Here is a 20,822-nt window from a genome sequence, read left to right on the forward strand (position 1 = left end):
GGTTAATACCAACACTTTGAATCTAGCCCGGAAACATATTGGCAACCAGTGCAAGCTGGCCAGAACAGGTGTTATATGCTCGGACCGCTTGGTCCTTGTCAGCAATCTGGCCGCCGCATTTTGCACTAGTTGTAGCTTCCGAACTGTCTTCAAAGGTAGCCCTACGTAAAGCGCATTACAGTAATCCAAACGTGAGGTTACCAGAGCATGTACCACTGATGTAAGGTCCTCTTTACTCAAATAGGGACGTAGCTGGGCTACCAACCGAAGTTGGTAAAACGCATTCCTAACCACCGAGGCTACTTGAGCCTCAAGTGAGAGGGAAGAGTCTAAAAAGACTCCCAGACTACGAACCCGGTCCTTTAGGGGGAGTGCAACCCCGTCCAGGACAGGGTATATATCCACCATCCGATCAGAGAACCCGTCCACCAACAGCATCTCAGTCTTGTCTGGATTGAGCTTCAGTTTGTTAACTCTCATCCAGTCCATTGTCGAGGCCAGGCAACGGTTCAGCAAATCGACAGCCTCACCTGAAGAAGATGAAAAGGAGAAGTAGAGCTGCGTGTCATCAGCATACTGATGACAACGCACTCCAAAACTCCTGATGACCTCTCCCAACGGCTTCATGTAGATATTAAAAAGCAGGGGGGACAAAACTGACCCCTGCGGGACCCCATATTGGAGAGCCCGCGGTGTCGAGCAATGTTCCCCAAGCACTACCTTCTGGAGACGACCCGCCAAGTAGGAGCAGAACCACTGCCAAGCAGTACCTCCAACTCCCAACTCTGCGAGCCTCTCCAGAAGGATACCATGGTCGATGGTATCAAAAGCCGCTGAGAGATCAAGGAGAATCAACAGAGTTACACTCCCTCTGTCTCTTTCCCGACATAGGTCATCGTACAGGGCGACCAAGGCTGTCTCAGTGCCAAAACCGGGCCTAAAACCCGATTGAAATGGATCTAGATAATCAGTTTCATCCAATAGCGCCTGGAGCTGGCCAGCAACCACCCGTTCCAAGATCTTGCCCAGGAATGGAACATTCGCCACTGGCCTGTAGCTGTTAAAATTGTCTGGGTCCAAGGAAGGCTTTTTCAGGAGTGGTCTCACCACTGCCTCTTTCAGACAGCCCGGGACCACTCCCTCTCGTAAAGAGGCATTTATCACTTCCTTGGCCCAGCTACCTGTTCCATTCCTGCTAGTTTTTATCAGCCAGGAGGGGCAAGGATCCAGTACCGAAGTGGTTGCACGTACCTGTCCAAGCACCTTGTCCACGTCCTCGAGTTGAACCAACTGAAGCTCATCCAACAAAACAGGACAAGACTGTGCTCCGGAGACCTCACTAGGATCTACTGCTATAACTTGAGAGTCTAGGTCCCGGCGGATACATGAGATCTTATTCTGGAAGTGATCGGCAAACTGATTACAGCGGGCCTCCGATGATTCCACCGTGTCCGGAGGGTTTGAATGGAGAAGCCCCCGGACAACTCGAAAGAGCTCCGCTGGGCGGCAAAGAGATGATTTAATAGTGGCAGCAAAATGATGTTTTTTAGCTGCCTTCACTGCTCCTACATAGAGCTTAGTCGAAGCACTAACCAGCGCATAATTGTATCCGTCGGGAGTTCGTCTCCATTTCCGCTCAAGCCTCCTCCTATCTTGCTTCATCGCTCTCAGCTCCGGAGTATACCATGGAGCTGTATGAGCTCTACACAGGAGAGGGCGTGCAGGAGCGATCGTGTTTACAGCCCGGGTCATCTCCGTATTCCACAGAGCGACCAGGGCTTCAGCAGGAGCGCCAGTCCTATCAGCCGGAAAATCCCCCAGAGCCCTTTGAAAACCTTCAGGATCCATTAGTCTCCGGGGGCGGACCATTTTAATAAGTCCCCCACCCTTGCAGAGGGAAGAGGTTACTGAAAGTCTAAACTTCAGCAAGCAGTGGTCTGTCCATGACAAAGGGAGTGTTGTAAAACTCCCCACATCCAGATCACTTTCCCCATGCTCAGTAGCAAAAACAAGGTCTAGAGTGTGCCCCGATACATGTGTTGGACCACTAACATATTGAGACACCCCCATGGCTGTCATGGAAGCCATGAAGTCCTGAGCCGCGCCAGACAAAGTGGTCTCGGCATGAATGTTGAAATCCCCCAGTACTATTAGTCTGGGGGACCTCAACAATATATCCGAGACCACTTCCGCCAGCTCAGTTAGGGAAGCCATTGGGCAGCAAGGTGGGCGGTACACCGAAAGGATTCCCAGCCTGTCCCTCTGGCCCAACACAAGGTGCAAACACTCCAGGCCAGTAACTGAATGAACATGGTGCTTGGTGAGTGAGATGGAACTCTTATAGACGACAGCAACCCCACCTCCCCGACCCTCAGATCTACCATGATGCTGGACCAGGTACCCCGGTGGGCAGAGCTGAGAGAGACCAACTCCTCCCTGCTCACCCACCCAGGTCTCAGTTATACATGCCAGATCGGCTGCCTCATCCACAATCAAATCGTGGACGAGGGAGGTTTTATTATATACCGATCTGGCATTTAATAACAGCAACTGGAGATCTGAGAGTTGGCTGATAGGACTACCAACGACCTTGCGGGTGTGGGAAGGACCAGAACAAGGCACAGCCACAACATGTCTGGACCGCATTCCCCTTACCTGGCACGTCCTTCTCACAGCGCCATACCTTCCTTTGCCCGTCACTACGGCAATTGGGGCCCCCTCAAGTCTCCCCGCCTGATGGATAAAACTCTCTCTGAAGCACATAATACAACTAAAATATACAACAATTAAACGTATAAAAACAGCTATATATACAGCCATATATACAGCATATAAACAAACATACATTCATATAATCAGGCACCCGTTCATCTCAAATTGCATCAACACACCAACAAAAAGTAAAAAAAAAAAGAAAAAGAAAGGAGCAGCACAGCAGCAGCAGCCTCTCCTTCCCTTGGGCGATGCTTTCTTTCTCCTGCAGGGCCTGCGTCTCCCAGGCCACCTCAGCCAGCCGGCTTATGTATCCCTCCAAAGAGGGACAGGTGGTAAGAATCAGTCCTGGCTGGCTGGGTACCTGGGGCCTGGTCCTGCCAGGCAGAAGTCCCTCAGGGAAGGGTGGTGGAGATGGTGGTCCCACAGTAGCAGCAGCAGCACAGCAGCAGCAGCCTCTCCTTCCCTTGGGCGATGCTTTCTTTCACAAAAGATGTGTTCTTTTGACCACCAGGAAAGATGGTGTTCCTAGTGAGAAATCATGAAGTATCTGAAGCCAGTGGCCAGGAAATATTCTCAGGAGCAGAGAAGAGAGGAAGCACGATCTCTCGACACCCCTCCTCCTCTTCACCAGTCCCTACAAAAGGGGTTGTCTTAGTGGCTTCTTGCTGAGATGGTCCAGGGAGAGTGTCTCCCCAAATCCATTCTTGATGCTCCCAAATGTCTGTTCTCATGCAGATGTGTCCAGTGCCCAAGCCTGGGCTGCCTAATTTGCAAAATAGGTCCCCCTGCCCCACACAGCAGTTTATCATATTTGTCTTCAGGCTGTTCTTCAACTTTTCATTTAAGCGTCAACAAATCCTGGATGAACTCGCTTGTGTGGGCTATGACACTTTTTTTTCCCTTGAGGGAAGGGAAAAAAAAATCTCACTCTGCTATATCTAAATAGTATTCTCTGCGCTTCTCCAATATGCCTCCCCCCAAGCAGGATGCACTCCTACAAATCACATATTTCAAAGTGTAAGGAAACAGGTTTGCTATGTTACAGAGTGATTCCCCGGCAAATCTATACGTGCGACAGCGACACTCTGGACCTTGGCAGCTCCCTTTTGCTATGGTTGAGTGAGAAACGTATTTATAAAAATTCATAGCCCTGTCCCTGCAGAGCAAAACGGGGAGACAAAAAGTTTCCTGATCACTCTGGAGGGAAGGTAAAAAGAATGTCATCGCATCTGATTTAAAAGAACATTTGTTGGAACTCTTCAATATTTCTAACCCTCTTTCCTTATTTGGCATGCAATGTAGCATTACATTCCAATCTGACAAAGGCTAAGGGTGAGTTTACACAATCAATAGGTGTAGTAATCTTTCCATGGTTTGTTTCCTGGCTTGGGGATCAGGTACCTGAGATTTTAAAGATGTGTTAGTTCTTGGTGGGAGGGCATGGGTGTTTTCCCTCCAGCCACCGGCACTGTAATGCTTGTGATCTGTCACTAGGTGCCGCTACAGTGCTCTTTCCTTCAATGAGCATGGGTAAATGATACCTACAGGATCTAATGATACAGGGAGATGTGCATTCAGGAAGTTGGATAAACATGCCAGGCCTTCCTATTATGCTCTCCATTTCAATGGAAGCAGAGCCCACTCAGCATATTGCAAAATTATTGGGGCGGGGGAACCCAGGATAGGTCAGCCATATAACAGGATACTTAATAAGTAAAGGACTCCCAGAGGCTCCCATAGTGGCTTACGTAGTCAGTAAGACAAGACAGTCCCTGCCCACAGGCTGACAATGTTACAAAACAACAGACACACAAAGGAATAGTGACAGGGAGCGAAGAGAAAAAACAACAACCTCAAGCACGCATATGCTCTTATGGCTGCTTTTATGCTTAAAATGCTGAATGGGGTCAGGCAGTCACTCTGCAGAGGCTTCACCCTGCTTTCCTTTAATGCTACCTTAAAGGACAGGCCCAGCATGAATTTTACCTTAAAGGGCTGATAACACAGGTCAAGTAACATAAACATAAATAAGGTTTAGCTATAGGGAAGGGAGGTAGCTCAGTCATAGAGCATCTGCTTTGCATTCAGAAGGTCACAGGTTCAATCCCCAGCACCTCCAGGTAGAGCCGGAAAAAGACTCATGACTGAAACCCTGGCGAGCTGCTGCCAGTCAGTGTAGACAATACTGAGCTAGATAGTCTGATTCTGTATAAGGCAGCTTCCTGTGTTTCTATATCCAGTCCCCAGAAGTCAAATTTCTCTCAATGATGGCATTCATTTAAAAGCAAGCTGGACCTTGGTAGTGCATCTGCGTTGCATGCAGAAGGCCCTGGGTTCAAACCCTGATATCTCCAGGTAGGACTGGGAATGTCCCTTGTCTGAAAACCTTGAGAGCAGCTGCGTGTCAGTGCAGACAATACTAAGCCAGATGGAGCAATGGCCTGACAGGAAACTGCTTTGTACTCTGTCTGTGTATGTGTGTGTGAATCTATCAGCACAGAAATGTTTTCTTTGGATCCTGCCAGGATGCAGTTAATCAGAAAAAACCACATGTTTATTACTGTCATTAACAAAACTGAGGTTAATTTCTTTCTTCAGCTTCTGCCTTCAGCTACAAACAGTCAAAAAGCACAGAGAAGGTAAAAATAAATCCATGTGGATTTTTGATAATGTGAACAATTGTTTCCAAGACAAAACAGCAACAATAAAAAGAGCCACACACTACTATAACTCAAAACACATCTCCTACAATGGATGATCCATGAATCCAGGAGAAGACCCCATGGTATGTTCTAAAATATTATGGTCAATGTTTTAACCTCACTGGTAATTTGACAGAATGACTGTCATGAACTTGGACACCACCCTTCATCCAAGGATGAAGGTGGTTAAAGTTTTCCCGAGTTCATGGTGCCAATCATTCTGGATCCTTATTAATGATGATAATGGCCACATCCCACACCATACATTTGAAGCACGTGGCTTTAACTATAGCTTGTTAAGGGTGCTGGGAACTGAAGCTCTGTGAGGAGTGAACACAGTATCCAGGATTCTTTAGGTGAAGCCATGTTCAGTGATATATGAAACCTTATTCGATGCATTACCATTCTTTCATCTGGATGCTTGGGCAGCCTCAGAGGATAAATTATATGGCATCTCAAAGCAAAACAAAAATTACAGTATAAAAGAAAGTGTCAGAGTTTCAGGGACTCTTGCCATAGATGGACACAATCTATTTGGAAGTGAAACTTTCAGAAATCTGCCCTGTTAGTGAAATGTTAAATCTTGTGAGTATAAACACTGTGCAAGCTTTATTCTTAATTGAATCAGATAAGAAGGTTGAGTACCAGAAGGTTGACTACTAGAATCACATGGACCATGGGAGAACAAGCCAAAGAGTCTAGGCCCCCATCTGCACTATACATTTAACGCAGTATCATACCACTTTAGACAGGCATGGCATGGCTTCCCCAAAAGAATCCTGGGGACTGTAGTTTGTTCAGGGTGCTTAGAGCTGTTTGGAGATCTCTATTTCCCTCACAAAGCTATATGCTCCAGAGTTCCCTGGGAAGAGGGATTGACTGTTAAACCACCCCGAGTATTGTAGCTCTGTGAGGGGAACAGGGCCCTCCTAACAACTCTCAGCACACTTAACTGGATTATTTGGGGGAAACCATGACTGTATACAGTGGCATGATATTGCTTTAAATGAATAGTATAGTTGGAGCCTAGATCTTATCTTTCAATATCATATAATCATTGGGGTCTGAAAGCTGGTTGTTGCTCAAGCATTTCATATGCACAGTTTTGAATATACTATGCAAAGCCTTTCTTCCTGATATGCTAGTTTTCTCCATGCAGGGAGGTTTGCATGGAGGAACATTCAAGAGTGCAACCCTATCTGCTCGCAATCCAAAGGAGTCCAGGATTCTATCACCACAGTCTAGTACCTTGTTCTGTAGAACGACTCTTCCTCATCTCCAACTCACTATCACGGTCCTCATTAAAGATTTCCCTTGTTGTTAAGGATGAATAATTTCCTGCTACTTTGCCACAAAAGTAACCATGTACCAAACCAGATGTTGCTGGCATTGTTGGAATGGAATATATGGGTGCGTAAATGCACATGCCAGAGTCAGCCAGCAGATGGCATTCCATATGGCTGCGGTGCCCGCACAAAACTAATGAGCACAGAGCAGATGTTTCTTGAGAGCTAAATAATGCAAACAGAAGCCGGTGTAATCAATATACAGCCCTTATAGCTCAGGCGGTTGCATTCTGCCAAGAAAGGCAGTGAGTAGGCAATTTTTAAATAAATAAATAAATAAAATTCAAGCAACTACTTTCTCAGAAAAGAATAACCACGATGCACACAGGATTTTAATCGTGCACGTACAGTTCTGCATAGAAGATTGCAGGCTACTTCCAACTTCCAGATCCCCACAAATTTTGTTTGCAAAGGCAGTAGAAGCCATTTTAAAAACAGAAAGCTGGGTTTCCTTTCATAATATCATCTCAAATGAAGCAAAGGAAGCCTGATGTCCCTTGTAGGGCATCCTTTAGTGTGGCAGTGCCTGCTCTCTGGAACTCCCTGCCTATTGATATCAGGCAGGCGCCTTCATTGAACAGTTTCCAGCACCTGCTAAAAACTTTTTTGTTTAGGCAAGCTGACCCAGACAAGCAATTTTAACATGTACATTTGTGTTTAAAAATCTGATTTTATCTATATTTTGATAATTTTATTAGGTTGACTTGTTTTTAAAGTTGGGTTTTATTGCCATTGTGAATAATTTATATTATTTTATGTAAACCTCTAGGAGTTTTTTAAATTGATATATAAATCTTGTTAAATAATTGTAGTAATAAAAAGGAAACTAGAGAGAAGCAAAATTTCTGGGACTGTCAGGCTTGGACTGGGGAGTCCTGGGTTCAAATCTCCATTCAGTCATACTGTCAGCCTCACCTCACAGGAAGTGTTTGTAATGATAAAAGCATTAGCAGCAAGTTATTATTTATTTCATTTATGAATCATTTCCTATGAAGCATCTCAAAGCAATCCACAAAATAATAACAGCAGATAATAAAACAACTGCACATGAAAACAGTTATTTCATGTCATTCCTTCCATTATGAATCACTTCTGAGGCATCCCAAAGCGATTTATAACAAAAATTCGCAAAGAACAGTTGCATACAGTAGGGCCCCGCTTTACAGCATTCCACTAATACAGCGGTTGTGAATTGTAGAAAGGCCCCGCTTTACAGCGCTGGTTCCACTTTTACGGCGGTTTTTTGCCACTGGGCGCCATTTTGGTCAATGTAAGTCAATGGGATCCGCTTTACAGTGGTTTTCACTTTACAGCGGGGGTCCGGAACGTAACCCGCTGTATGAGCGGGGCCCTACTGTATATAAAAATGGTGAATATGTTTGCATATATAAAAACAATTAAAACAAATATATACAATTTAAAACCACAACACACATATAAGATCCGTTCAGATTCAATACAGATACTGACTGGGATAAAGATGTCCACTTAAAAGACTTGTTGAAAGTTGAGTGTCTTCAACAAATGCCCCAAAGACAATAAAGATGGTACTGGTCTGATGTGTAACAGGACAGAGTTCCAAGGGACAGAGGTCACCACAAGGGATGGAAGGATTTGTCAGTTTTCGTTCTCCACGTTTCTCATTTTACCAATCTTAAATCCAGTTCTCCACATCTTCAGCAATTTCTGATTTTTTTTTTTAAAAAAAAATCCTCATGGAAATTCTGCAGCATTTTAGTGCAAATTTCTCCTAATAAACACATTTTTATATGCAGTTTGGACTAATGTACACATTTTTGCAAGCAATGGCTCTTCATACAATGTATTTTTGTATGTTATTTTCAGAAACATTATTTTCTTTTTGTACATTTTCCCCTAATACGTGACTTTTTGTAAACATTGGTTGGTTGGGGAACTGCAATGCAAAATCTGTGTAAGTGCAAATTTCGAAGGATATTGTTTCAGAAAGTGCAAAACTGATCGATTTGGCTTTAGATGTGAGTTGAATCAAATTTCTCAAAGGCCCGATTCCAACATTGTACAGAATGGATCTGCTGATGAGATGGCATCTGCAGGAGGCACTCTCCTGCAGAGACCAGTGGCCAGCTGGGTAGATAAGGGTTTAGACCAGCCTTTCCCAACTAGTGGGCCAACAGGTGTTGCTGGACCACAACTCCCATCAGCCTCAGCCAGCATTTTTTGGGTGGGTGGGTGGGGAGGATAATTGAGCCCATTCTGAATTAAGCTGGGGGAGTACACCCATTATTAATAGCGATGGAGGTTTCAAACTCTGTCATCTGTTATTCCTCAGTTTCCCCCCGTGTGTTGAGTTTATCTGATCTGGGAGCAAATTGGCCCAGCCACTATTTTATCTGCAAATCTGTGTGTTCCAAGCTGAAATTGGATCCCTAATTTGTTGCTCTTCAACCACAGCCTGACCAATTTTTCAAAGTTGGCAGCGACCTAAATAAATAAATAAATAAATAAATAGGATTTTTGCATTGAAGGGTACTGACTGGATCCTTTTAGGTTTTCAAGAGCTTGAAGGAAATTATCAAAAAAGGCAAGAGTAAACACAATGCCAAGATGATGAAGGAACTGCATTTCTAGACTGATAACTTGAAAAGTATAAGGGAGCTGTCTTGGGAATAGCAGTCAATTATCTCCTCTAGCACAATAAAACTGCAATTCCTTGTTCAAAGTATGGGATGAAAGATCAGATGGGAGAAATGAAGGATGGTGACTTCTAATGAAGGTGGGTGGAAGAACAGAGAAAAGAAAATTGGTTAGTTATGATCAGAGGACTGTCATGAGGACTAGCACCAAAATAATCAAAATGTGTCATTGTGGGGAGGCCATAGAATACTCCAGGAATAATTATGACTGATGCAGGACATTCCTCACAGGTGTGTGTATATGTGTGTGTTTGAGGGGGATATGGAGGGGAAAGTGGGATTACCCCATCGGTATGAATGTTGCTAAGGAAAATCTAGAATCTGGACCATTTCTATGTTCTTCACCCTTGGATCCCCAGATGTTTTTGGGGCTACAACTCCTATCATTCCTGACTGTTGGCTAAGATGGCTGAGAATGATGGGAATTATCATCCAACAACAGGACCTGGTTCAAGGCAGGCTCCAGGCGATCAAAGCTCTGATTTTGCTTCAGCAGCAAACCAGCCTGATCCTGAGCCCTGTATAGAAGGAGCTGCATCCCTACTGCTGGTCTCGCCTTCACATCTTTTGCTCCACCCACTTATGCTTCTGACTGCACCCACTTTTCAAAGAATCATAGAAGAGTAGAGTTGGAAGGGGCCTATAAGGCCATTGAGACCAGGTCCGCAGCCTCAGGGTCATTCTTGACTCCTAGCTGTCCATGGAGGCTCAGGTCTCGGCTGTGAGCCGGGCAGTGCTGTATCAACTCCATCTGATACGGAGGCTGCGCCCCTACCTTCCCAACCATCTGCTCCCATCTGTGGTACAAGCCCTGGTATCCTCTCGCCTAGACTACTGTAATGCGCTCTACGTGGGGTTACCCTTGAAAATGGTCCGGAAGCTGCAACTGGTACAGAATGTGGCGGCTCGCCTGATTAAAGGCAGCCGCCGGCGAGATCACATCACTCCAGTGCTGAAGGAGTTGCACTGGTTACTGGCTGTTTTCCCAGCCCAATTCAAGGTGTCGGTTCTGACCTTTAAAACCCTATATGGTTTCGGCCCAGTCTGTCTGAAGGAGCGCCTCCAACATCATCAGGGATGCCGCTCAACAAGATCAGCCTCAAAAGGCCTTCTCTCTATCCCACCAGTTAAAACAGCTAGACTGGTGAGGACTAGGGAGAGGGCTTTTTCAATTGTGGCCCCCACTTTGTGGAATTCCCTCCCAAATGATCTCTGCCATGCCCCCTCTATGATGAGCTTCCACCAGGCCTTGAAGACCTGGCTCTTCAGGCAGGCTTTTGGGGTGGGTTAGGTTTTATTATTATTGTTGAGATTTTTAATGTTTTAATGTATTGTATGTTTTTATTTTGTACGTCGCCCAGAGTGGCTGGACAGCCAGCCAGATGGGCGACTAATAAATTTAATAAATAAAATTAATAAATAAAAATAATTGAGTCCAACCCCCTGCTCAGTGCAGGAATCTGAGTTAACATGTACCCGACAGATGGCTGTCCGGTTGCCTCCTGAATTAGGGTCCACCACTTCCCTTGGTCATTGGTTCCATTGTCGTATGGCTCTAACAATTAGGAAGTTTTTCCTGTTGTTCAGCCAAAATCTGGCTTCCTGTAACTTGAGCCACTTATTCCATGTCCTGCCATTTGGGATTATTGAGAAGAGATCCTGGCCTTCCACTGTGTGGCAACCTTTCAATGACTTGAAGAGTGCCATCATATCTCCCCTCAGTCTTCTCTTCTCAAGGCTAAACATGCCCAGTTCTTTCCGTCTCTCCTCATAGGGCTTTGTTTCCAGTCTTTGACTCCTTTTGACTCCAGTCATGCTCATTGTTGGCATGTCATCCCCTGAAGGTTGCCCATGAGGAAATGAGGCCACTGATCTAACTGATCTGAATACACTTTGGAGGGATCCTCTTCTATGTTTCCTATACTGGGCCTTCCCCCCTCCTGCCTTCGGTTAGAGGTTAAGGCTAGCACTTGTAAGTGATTTCACTGACTTCTGTGAGTGTGTGTGTGTGTGTGTGAGAGAGAGGAATCTGTGAATAAATGGTGATAGCCAGTGTTCAGTGCACAAGCTGATTTGAAACCGCTTTCAAGTCGAGCATCACTATAAAAGCTTGGACTTGTGGTGACTTGAAGGGACCTCCAACCCTTGTTGTGCTTTGAGTTGTGAAAAAGAAAAAGAGGAACAAGGGGTGGTGGTGGAAAGTATAGAAACACCTGCTGAGAGATCTGATAAAAATGCAAGGGAAAATGTATTAATGTTCTGAAAAGCAATTCTGTAGGACATCACATGGAATTTAATTCTGATCTTCTCCGCAAGTGTTTAACCCTTACTCATTCTGACACTCCTTGATTGTGCCAATGGGACTTGGTTTGTTACAGGCACTTATTCACTGCAGGGTCAGTCCTGAGGTTTGCGCAAAGGTGTATGTGGATGTGAGAGCTATTTGAATGAGTTTGCAAAAGAATCTGTCATGCATGCATTTAAGCTCAAGAAACACACACAAACACACACACACACAAGCATATCCTTGATTCTGGTGTGGTTTCAGCTAGAAGGTAAGGAGCTCCCTAGGAAAGGAAGCTTGTTTGCCATGGGCAGGTGAAGGGAACATTTGGCCCTCAAAATGTTGCTCAACTCCAACTCTCATCATCCCTGGCCATTGGCCATGCTTGCTGGAACTGTTGGGAGTTGGAGGTCAGCAACATCTGGAATGTGAAAGGTTCCCCATACCTGGCATGAGAGATGAGTACAGTGTCCCACTTCCATCCTTTCTGTGTCCTGCCTGGTGATGACATCCTGGTGATGAGTGCATGCTTCTAGCATCATTACCAATGGTGCTGATAGAAGGGCCTTAGCAAAGATAACAAGTGAGCCTATTTCTGGCATCAAGCATTGACAGTATCAGGGCCTGTTGGGGGCCAAGCTGCAAAGTGGACAAGTTTGAGGGTGTTCAGAGGGCTCTGGCTGTTGATCTGAGGAGCAAAGGCAAGAAGCGAGGTTCAGGGTGAGCAAAGATGTCAAATTTCAGATCCAGAAACCAAAGGTCCAAAGGGTCCAGAGGTTTTTATGTACATAAGAATGTAAGAAGAGTCTGCTGGATCAAGCCAGTGTCGCATCTAGTTTAGCATCCTGTTTTCACAGTGGACAACCAGATAGATAGACAGACAGACAGACAGGCTTGCCCACAAAAACCTATGATGAGTCACCCCTTTGCTTCATTTGCCCTAGTGCTATCTCCTGAGTCCCACCTTTTGCCCATCACTGCTACGAGGGATGGGGGAGAAATTTGATTCACTTCATATTTACCTGTGGACCTCCCTAATTCACACTCACCAGGCCAATATGAGAACCAAAACAGAGCCAACCTTTGAAATGTGCATGTCTCTGAATTTTGCAATGCAGTTCTCCAGCCCAGTATTGTGTTGTTGTTGTTATGTGCCTTCAAGTCGATTTTGACCTATGGAGACCCCATGAATCAGCGACCACCAAGAGCATCTGTTATAAACCACCCTGTTCAGATCTTGTAAGTTCAGGTCTGTGGCTTCCTTTTGGAATCAATCCATCTCTTGTTGGGCCTTCCTCTTTTTCTACTCCCTTCTGTTTTCCCCAGCATTATTACTTTTCTAGTGAATCCTGTCTTCTCATTACATGTCCAAAGTATGATAGTCTCAGTTTCATCATTTTAGCTTCTAGTGACAGTTCTGGTTTAATTTGTTCTAACACCTATTTGTCTTTTTTGCAGTCCATGGTACCTGCAAAGCTCTCCTCCAACACCACAATTCAAATAAGTTGATTTTTCTCTTATCCGCTTTTTTCACTGTCCAGCTTTCACATCCATACATAGAGATCGGGAATACCATGGTCTGAATGATCCTCACTTTAGTGTTCAGTGATACAACTTTGCATTTGAGGACAGAAACCCTATGAACAGTACTGTGTACAAAACCACATATATAGATATGCTGTGGAACCATCTGGTGCTGTCAGATCTAGAACTGGGAGCTCACACCTCTGGGTCCAATTTCCCAGTGTAGTGGGCCACAGTACTGTAGTGGCAAATCAGGATGTTTTCATGATAGTCACACCATGCCGCCTCAGAGCCATGCCCCCGTTCCCCACTTTACCTAATCTCCGTTGCTCTCCATGTCATCTCTGAGTCCACACGCCATGACAACAGATGTCTCTAACAGCCAACCAGAATGAAAGTAGAGGTTGAGTGTTAGCTACTAAGAAGAGTCGTCTCAATGACTGACTCACCTCCTTTCACATTCCAATCAGCACAAAAGGACAAGGACTGGCTAGCACACTCCCCTTTCATGCTGATTGGCTTTGACTAGTACATTGGGACCCTTGCTGTGAACCTCCCTCCACATAAAAGTAAGGGGTGTGTGACCCTGCATGATCCCGGACAACTACACCCCTGGTGGGCCATCAGGGTTACAGGATGGCATATCTGCGTAGGCCAGAACTGGGGAACCTGTGGCCCTCCAGATGTTGTTGGACTCCAACTCTTATCAACCCCAGCTAACATGGCCAATGGTCAGAGATTATGGGAGTTGTAGTCTAGCAACATCTGGTGGGCCACAAGTTTCCCAGCATTGCCCCAGGCATTAAATCTATTATATGCAATAAACTGACCCTGTGGGGAAGGGCTGTAGCTCATTGGCAGAGCATCTGCTTTGCGTAGAGCAGGTTTTGGGTTTAGTCCTTGGCAACTCCAGCTAGGAGTGGGAGAGAGACTTTTCTGAAATCATGTAGAGCTGCTGCCAGTCAGGGCGGACAATGCTGAGCTAGTTGGACCAATGGGCCAGCTTCCTGTGATCCTGAAGCTGGTGTGGCAGTGTGGTTAGAGTGTTGGACTAGGATCTGGAAGAGCAGAGCTCAAGTCCCCATTTGGCTATGAAGCTCACTGGATGACCTTGGACCGGTCACTGTCTCTCAGCCTTACCTACCTCACAGGGTTGTTGTGAGGATGAAATGGGGAGATGGAGAACCATGTTTGTTATGCCACCTTGAGCTTCTTGGAGGACAGCTGGGATATAAATGTAAAAAAATAAATAAAATAAAGGGGTTTCCATGTTCTAGAGTGACTGTGCCCAATCAGGCTGGTCACTCATTTTTCCTAACAGGAAGAGTTAGAAAAGATTCCTGTTCAGGTAATTGCCTCAGCAGCCCTAGTGCTTCCTGGCTTCCTCTTCAGATTTCCACTCCTGAGTCTTAACTTGAGCTTTAGTTCTTGCCTATGGCTCATCTCTGATCGGGTGATAGGACATCATAGGCATGTGGATGAGACTTTGCTAAAACAGCTTCACAGCTTAATTTGTGCATGGAGGAGTTCCCCAATGCTGATTGAGTTTTGGAAGTAACTGCTCTTAGTTTCAATGTTTTAAAAGACAGCATGGCAGCAGTTTACTCTAATTTTCACAAACATTACAATACTGTCAAATGAGAAGGGTGGATTCTCTCTTGGCTGGATTTCTCAAGTAAGATAAATCTTTTATTTTGCATCATATGCACCAGGTAAAATGTTTATATGACTTTGTTTCTGAATTGTTAATTGAGTGTTGTTTATCATGGGTGATATCCCAAGAAGTCATACACTGAGTAGATTCATTATTCCAATGGGTGTACTCTAAGCATGCCTAACATTGGCTATCACCCTAATCTCCTCCATCAAGTTGCAATTTCAGTGGGATTGAAATCCTTCTCTCAAAAATTGTGCAAATATCCACCTTTTAAAATCTTGTTCACTGCCATTGTTTTCCTTGAGATTAGTCACATGGGTGAATCCAGCCAATCAGCAATCACATAGTGAATTGGACAATATCACGATCAGGATACTAGGTAGCCAGTCAGATTTCATTTCAGGATGATGTAACAGGGCAAATGGAGACAAGTGAGAGCAGAGCTTGGAAAAGTTACTTTTTTGAACTACAACTCCCATCAGCCCAATCCAGTGGCCATACTGGCTGGGGCTGATGGGAGTTGTAGTTCAAAAAAGTAACTTTTTCCGAGCTCTGAGTGAGAGTGGGGGCAACACTTCATAGCTTAGTCAGATAGGTGAAGTCAACCAATCAGGGATCACACAGTGAACAGGATGATGTCACAAAGTTACATATCCAGTCTGAGTTGTCTATGTGAGGACATCACTCAGAGCACGTGAAGGTGACTCAGAGCAAGAATTAAAAAACTGTGATATAAATGGGTAGATGAACATCTTTTCAAAGAGTCCCTAAAGGGAGCGTTTTTTCTGATACTGTTGAAAATGAAGGCAGGTGTGCACCCACTTTTGAATCATTATGGCCCAGTCGTCATCTCAGTTGTTACAGATTAGCTGCAAATAGCAGCAGTGTCCAGCAGGTGGCACCAGCAACTCACACACTGACTCTATCATTAAGTCACTCATTCTTGCTGTTTTATATATTGAGGTTTCATGATTTATTGCAGAAAGAGGGGCAAGAGGTAGAAGCTTTGTTTACCCCCCATCGCTAAAAACCATGAATTGATCTGTGTTTTGTTAGGCAAAACTTTAGAGTTCTACTGTAATTTTCTGTGTTTAGGGGCATGGATTCCCACCCTACCCCTTCGCATTCAGAGTAAGATATACAAAAGGGGTCAGTGCAAAGGTTTTAGTCTGTGTCCCAGTGGGGAAAAGCTCACATTGTACAAATTATTTCAAAACAAGCATTTGATATACGGGAACAAGATTCTAAGCCATAGGATTCTCCTCTTTGATGGAGATCAGACAGTCAGTTTCAGATGGCGAGGCTGAAAGAATTTCTGTTTCTGGTAATCATGCAAACATGCACAGATCTTGCAGGAATGATGGGATGTGGCCACAGAATGAACTTTAACAGGAAAATTTAACAGTGCAAAGTTCTACACCTAAGAAAAAGAAACTAAATGCACAGTTATAAGATGGGGGATACGTGGCTCATCAATACTACATGCAAGAAGGATCTTGGGACTGTTGTTGATCACAAGTTGAATATAAGGCAACAGTGCGATCTGGCTGCAAAAAGGGCAAATGCTATTTTAGACTGCATTAACAGAAGTATAGCTTTCCAATCAAGTGAAGTACCAGTTCCCCTCTATTTGACACTGGTTAGGCCTCATCTTGAGTGCTGCGTCCAGTTCTGGACACCACATTTTAGAGGGCGCTGGGCTCCTGCTGGGAGGAAGGGCAGGATATAAATAAATAAATAAGGATGCAGACAAACTGGAACAGGTTCAGAGGAGGGTAACAAGGATGATCAGGGGACTGGAAACAAAGCCCTATGAGGAGAGACTGAAAGAACTGGGCATGTGTAGCCATGAGAAGAGAAGACTGAGGGGAGATATGATAGCACTCTTCAAGTACATGAAAGGTTATCACACAGAGGAGGGCCAGGATCTCTTAATCATCCCAGAGTGCAGGACACAGAATAATGGGCTCAAGTTACAGGAAGCCAGATTTCGGGGGAACATCAGGAAAAACTTCCTAACTGTCAGAGTGGTCTGGCAATGGAACCAATGACCTAGGGAGCTGGTGGGCTCTCCAACGCTGGAGAAATTCAAGAGGCAGCTGGACAGCCACCAGTTGGCAATGCTTTAATTTGGATTCCTGCATTGAGAGGGTGGTTGGACTCAATGGCCTTATAGGGCCCTTCTGCTACTCTGTGATTCCATGATTCCCCATCCATGCTCTATGGGCAGCGTCAAGGGCTTCAGCACCAGGGACAGCTTTGTATGCAGCAGAGAGTGATATTGTAGGGAAGCAGTCATAGCTTCTTCCTGGGAACTGTAGTTTGTGAAGGGTGCTGAGCGTTGTTAAGAGACCCCTGTTCCCCTCACAGAGCTACAATTCCTGAAGTTCCCTGGGTAGAGGGATTGACCATTATGAAAAATGGACTGCTCTCAAGTTGATCCCAATTTATAGCTACCCTACGAATGGGGTTTTCATGGTAAGTGGTATTCAGAGGGGGTTTACCCTCTGACCCTGAGAGGCAGTGACTGGCCCAGGGTCACCCAGTGAGCTTCATGGCTGTGTGGGGATTAGGACCCTGGTCTCCCAGGTCGTAGTCCACTACACCACACACTGGCTCTCAAAGGAGGAAAAGCCTACGGCACCTGGTATTCCCAGGCGGTCTTCCATCCAAGTACTAACCAGGCCTGACCCTGCTTAGCTTCCGAGATCAGACAAGATCGGGTGTGTTCAGGGTAGTATGGCCACAGACAACAGTGGATTCTTATTGGAAGGCACCACTGGGATTCGAACCCAGGATCTCCTGTTTACTAGACAGGTGCTTTAACCAACTAAGCTCTGTGAGGGGACTGGGGGGGGTGTCTTCTAACATTTCTCAGCACTCTCAACACACTACTGTTACCAGGATTCATTGAGGGAAGCCATGACTGCTTAAAGCAATATGATACTGCTGGAAATATGTAGTGCAGGTAGGACCACAGGCTAACCTCCAAGTAAGTTTCGTGCAAGCAAATCAGGATGAATTACCCTCCTCATCTGAAGGAGCCCTTCACTCTCAGCCTCCATGGGTAATCATTTTTTTAAAAAATATTTTGTTAAGTTAGTGGCCACCATCACCTTACACTGGATCTGTGTGCTGGAGTTGGCTGATGCCCGGGTCAAATTGGGCCCATTCGGATGTTTTCAGTCCTCAGCCAAGTCAGGTTTGGACAGTCATGGATCACTACAGGTTGGATTTGGTGACCTAGAGCAACCTGTGGCTGCCTGGGGGCAGGACACCAGGCAGGAAGAAGAGGCAGCCGCAGCTTTCTTCCCTGCGTGGTGAGCGGAGGCCGTGATGCTCCAGAGGTGCTGTTTTGTAAGGAAAGTTCTTTGCACGACAGCATTGCCCCAGGATCGCTCCCTCTTGCGTGATGATGTTTTGCAAAATTGACCCAGCTCTCAGTAGGCTGGGAGATAGAGAGGAGATGCAAAGTCTTCCCCCCTCTCTCTCCTCCATTTAAACATGATCCCCACCCCTGAATTTTGGGAGATGCCCCCTCCAGACTGGAGCCAGGGGGTGGATAGGAGAGTGTGTGCACAGCCCCACCTTGCACAGTAAATAAATTCCACCTTAATTGCACACGGCATAAAGCAAGGCATCCTTTCATCTGTGGTGGGGCTGCTGCCAATCACACCATCTATTTGAAATGATTAAATCCAATATCTTATTTTTTTAAGGCACTGATTTTGTGACGTGTGTGCTTGTGCAATCTGTAAGCCTCTCTCTGGGGTTCTCTGTCGAAGTCAAAGACCGCACCATGTAAACAGGCAAAAGCGATTAATTATTTCTTAAATGACTGATCAAAATCTCTCTGCAGCGATTCCCTCTACCTCCCTCCCTCATGCATTCTGGCAATCTCTATTTCTTCCTAGCTACAAGTAAATATTTTAAGGACACACTTGTACTACCTGAGGGTGAGCAACGAAATGCAGTGTCCAGGCAAACATCCGTAAAATAACTTTGCATCCCTTAAGGGTTAGGAGCACTGCAATTACGACAGACACAAATATGATGCTTTTTTTTTTTTTTAGCAAACAAAATGTCAAGAAAAACAGAGTGGATTTCTGGTCACAGTGGGGGGGAAAAGAAGCCGAAAGTGTAAGAAAGAAGGGCTACCCATTGACTAGTGGCAATTGGTGGCTCCAGTATCAGTGTGGCAGTGGAATCCACCCCAGGGTTTAATCTGTGTGGCATAGTGGTTAGAGTGTCCGATTATGGCCGGGGAGACCAGGGTTTGAGTCCCCACACAGCCATGAAGCTCACTGGGTGACCTTGGGCCAGTCACTGCTTTCAGCCTCAGAGGGAGGCAATGGTAAACCTCCTCTGAATACCGCTTACCATGAAAACCCTATTCATAGGGTCGCCATAAAATGGAATTCCATTTTTTTCCTTTCAAGGAGCTGACCAAGGCGCTTCAAGTTTGGACTAAAACCTGGAGCGGAGTCCACTGCCCCACTGACATATCTCGATGGCTGACTCACCTCGTTTCAGTCTGACTGGCTCCAATCAGCAGGAAAGGACAAGGAAGCATGCTAGAATACTCTTCTCAGTGGCTAACACACTCCCCTTTCATGTCGTGTGGCTTGTAGGATGCTGGATACAGAGGGACCGTGCTGGGACCCTGCTGCCAAAAATATAAGGGGTCTAAGATCCCCCGAGGCCTTGGACGACTACACCCCGGTAGTCAACATTGGTTGGCAGTGGCTTTGCAGGCTTTCAGAAATGGGGGCATTGCCAGACTTACCTGGGAATGCCAGAAATTGAACCTGGGGCTTTTTGAATGCAATGAAGGTGCTCTACCACTAAGCTGTGACCCTCCCTTCAAACATTCTGAGCTTGGAACATAGAGAGCTGCCTTGTACCTAATCAGATCATTTATCTAACTAGCTCAGTTAGACCAGCAATGGCTCTGTAGGGTTTTGGACAGGGGGCATTCCCAGACCCCTTTTGAGATGCTGGGAACTGAACTGGGGACCCTTTGTATGCAAGGCAGGAGCTGTGCCCTTGAGCTACAGCCTTGCATTTTCTGCCTCCAACCTTGGCTCCCTTGGTGGGGCAAGGGAGTGAACAGCTGGATATGAGCTCAACCCACGAGGAAGGCAAATCTTTCTTTGCTGGCTGCTAGCGCTGACCCGTCTGCACATTTAGGTTAAACAAATGCCCCGCTGGCAAGTTTTCCCCCATCACTCCTGGGACATCTCGGTTGCCCAGAAACCCTGATCCCATCCTGAGCCCTCACGGACTAGGCTGGGCTTCCACAGGTTGTGAGCTGTTATGGCAAGCACCACCCACCAGCCCCCTTTTGCCAAGCCATCAGGAGCTACCTGCCCTGGAATGTGGAAATGTGGGGTTTGCGGAGAGCCCAGCAGGCCACAACTAGGGTGGACAATTAGTGTGGCATAGTGGTTAGACAGTTGGACTAGGACCAACTCAGACCTGACTCAGCCACAAAGCTTGCTAGGTGACCTTGGGCCACTTACTATCTCTCAGCTGAATCTTACCTCACAGGGTTGTTGTGAGGGTAAAGTAGGGAGGAACAGAATCATTGAGCTCCTTGCAAAATGTAAATGTTTCGTGGCAACGCTCTTGCCCTCAAAAAGGGAGGGGGAGAGAGGCCACAGGTCTGTAAATAATTAAATAAATGGAATGCGTATGCTAATTTTATATTTAGAAATTTAGAAAGAAATATGTTAATCCTCTCTGTCTGGCTCCAAGGACTCTCTCCAGGCCACACTTCCTCTCTGGCCACGCCCTCTCTCCCCAGACCACACCCCTCACCGGTCCCGTTTTGCACCTTCCATGAGTGTTTTCACCTGGCTGGAATGTGTCTGAGATCTCTGACAATGCTTGCCTGGAAGGATAGAGAGAGGGTCTTTG

The 20,822-nt window shown here is 45.8% G+C and overlaps 1 non-coding gene across 1 annotated transcript; it reads right to left on the reverse strand.

Annotated features, from left to right (window-relative positions):
- Positions 1 to 17,535: 17,535 nt before the first annotated feature.
- On the reverse strand, positions 17,536 to 17,654 carry LOC133372155 (5S ribosomal RNA). The gene has a single exon (XR_009759463.1). It is a non-coding gene; the product is annotated as a 5S ribosomal RNA (ribosomal RNA).
- Between the last annotated feature and the right edge of the window lie 3,168 nt (positions 17,655 to 20,822).

This window comes from Rhineura floridana, chromosome 17 (genome assembly GCF_030035675.1).
Source record: "Rhineura floridana isolate rRhiFlo1 chromosome 17, rRhiFlo1.hap2, whole genome shotgun sequence".
Classification (NCBI taxonomy): Eukaryota; Metazoa; Chordata; class Lepidosauria; order Squamata; family Rhineuridae; genus Rhineura; species Rhineura floridana.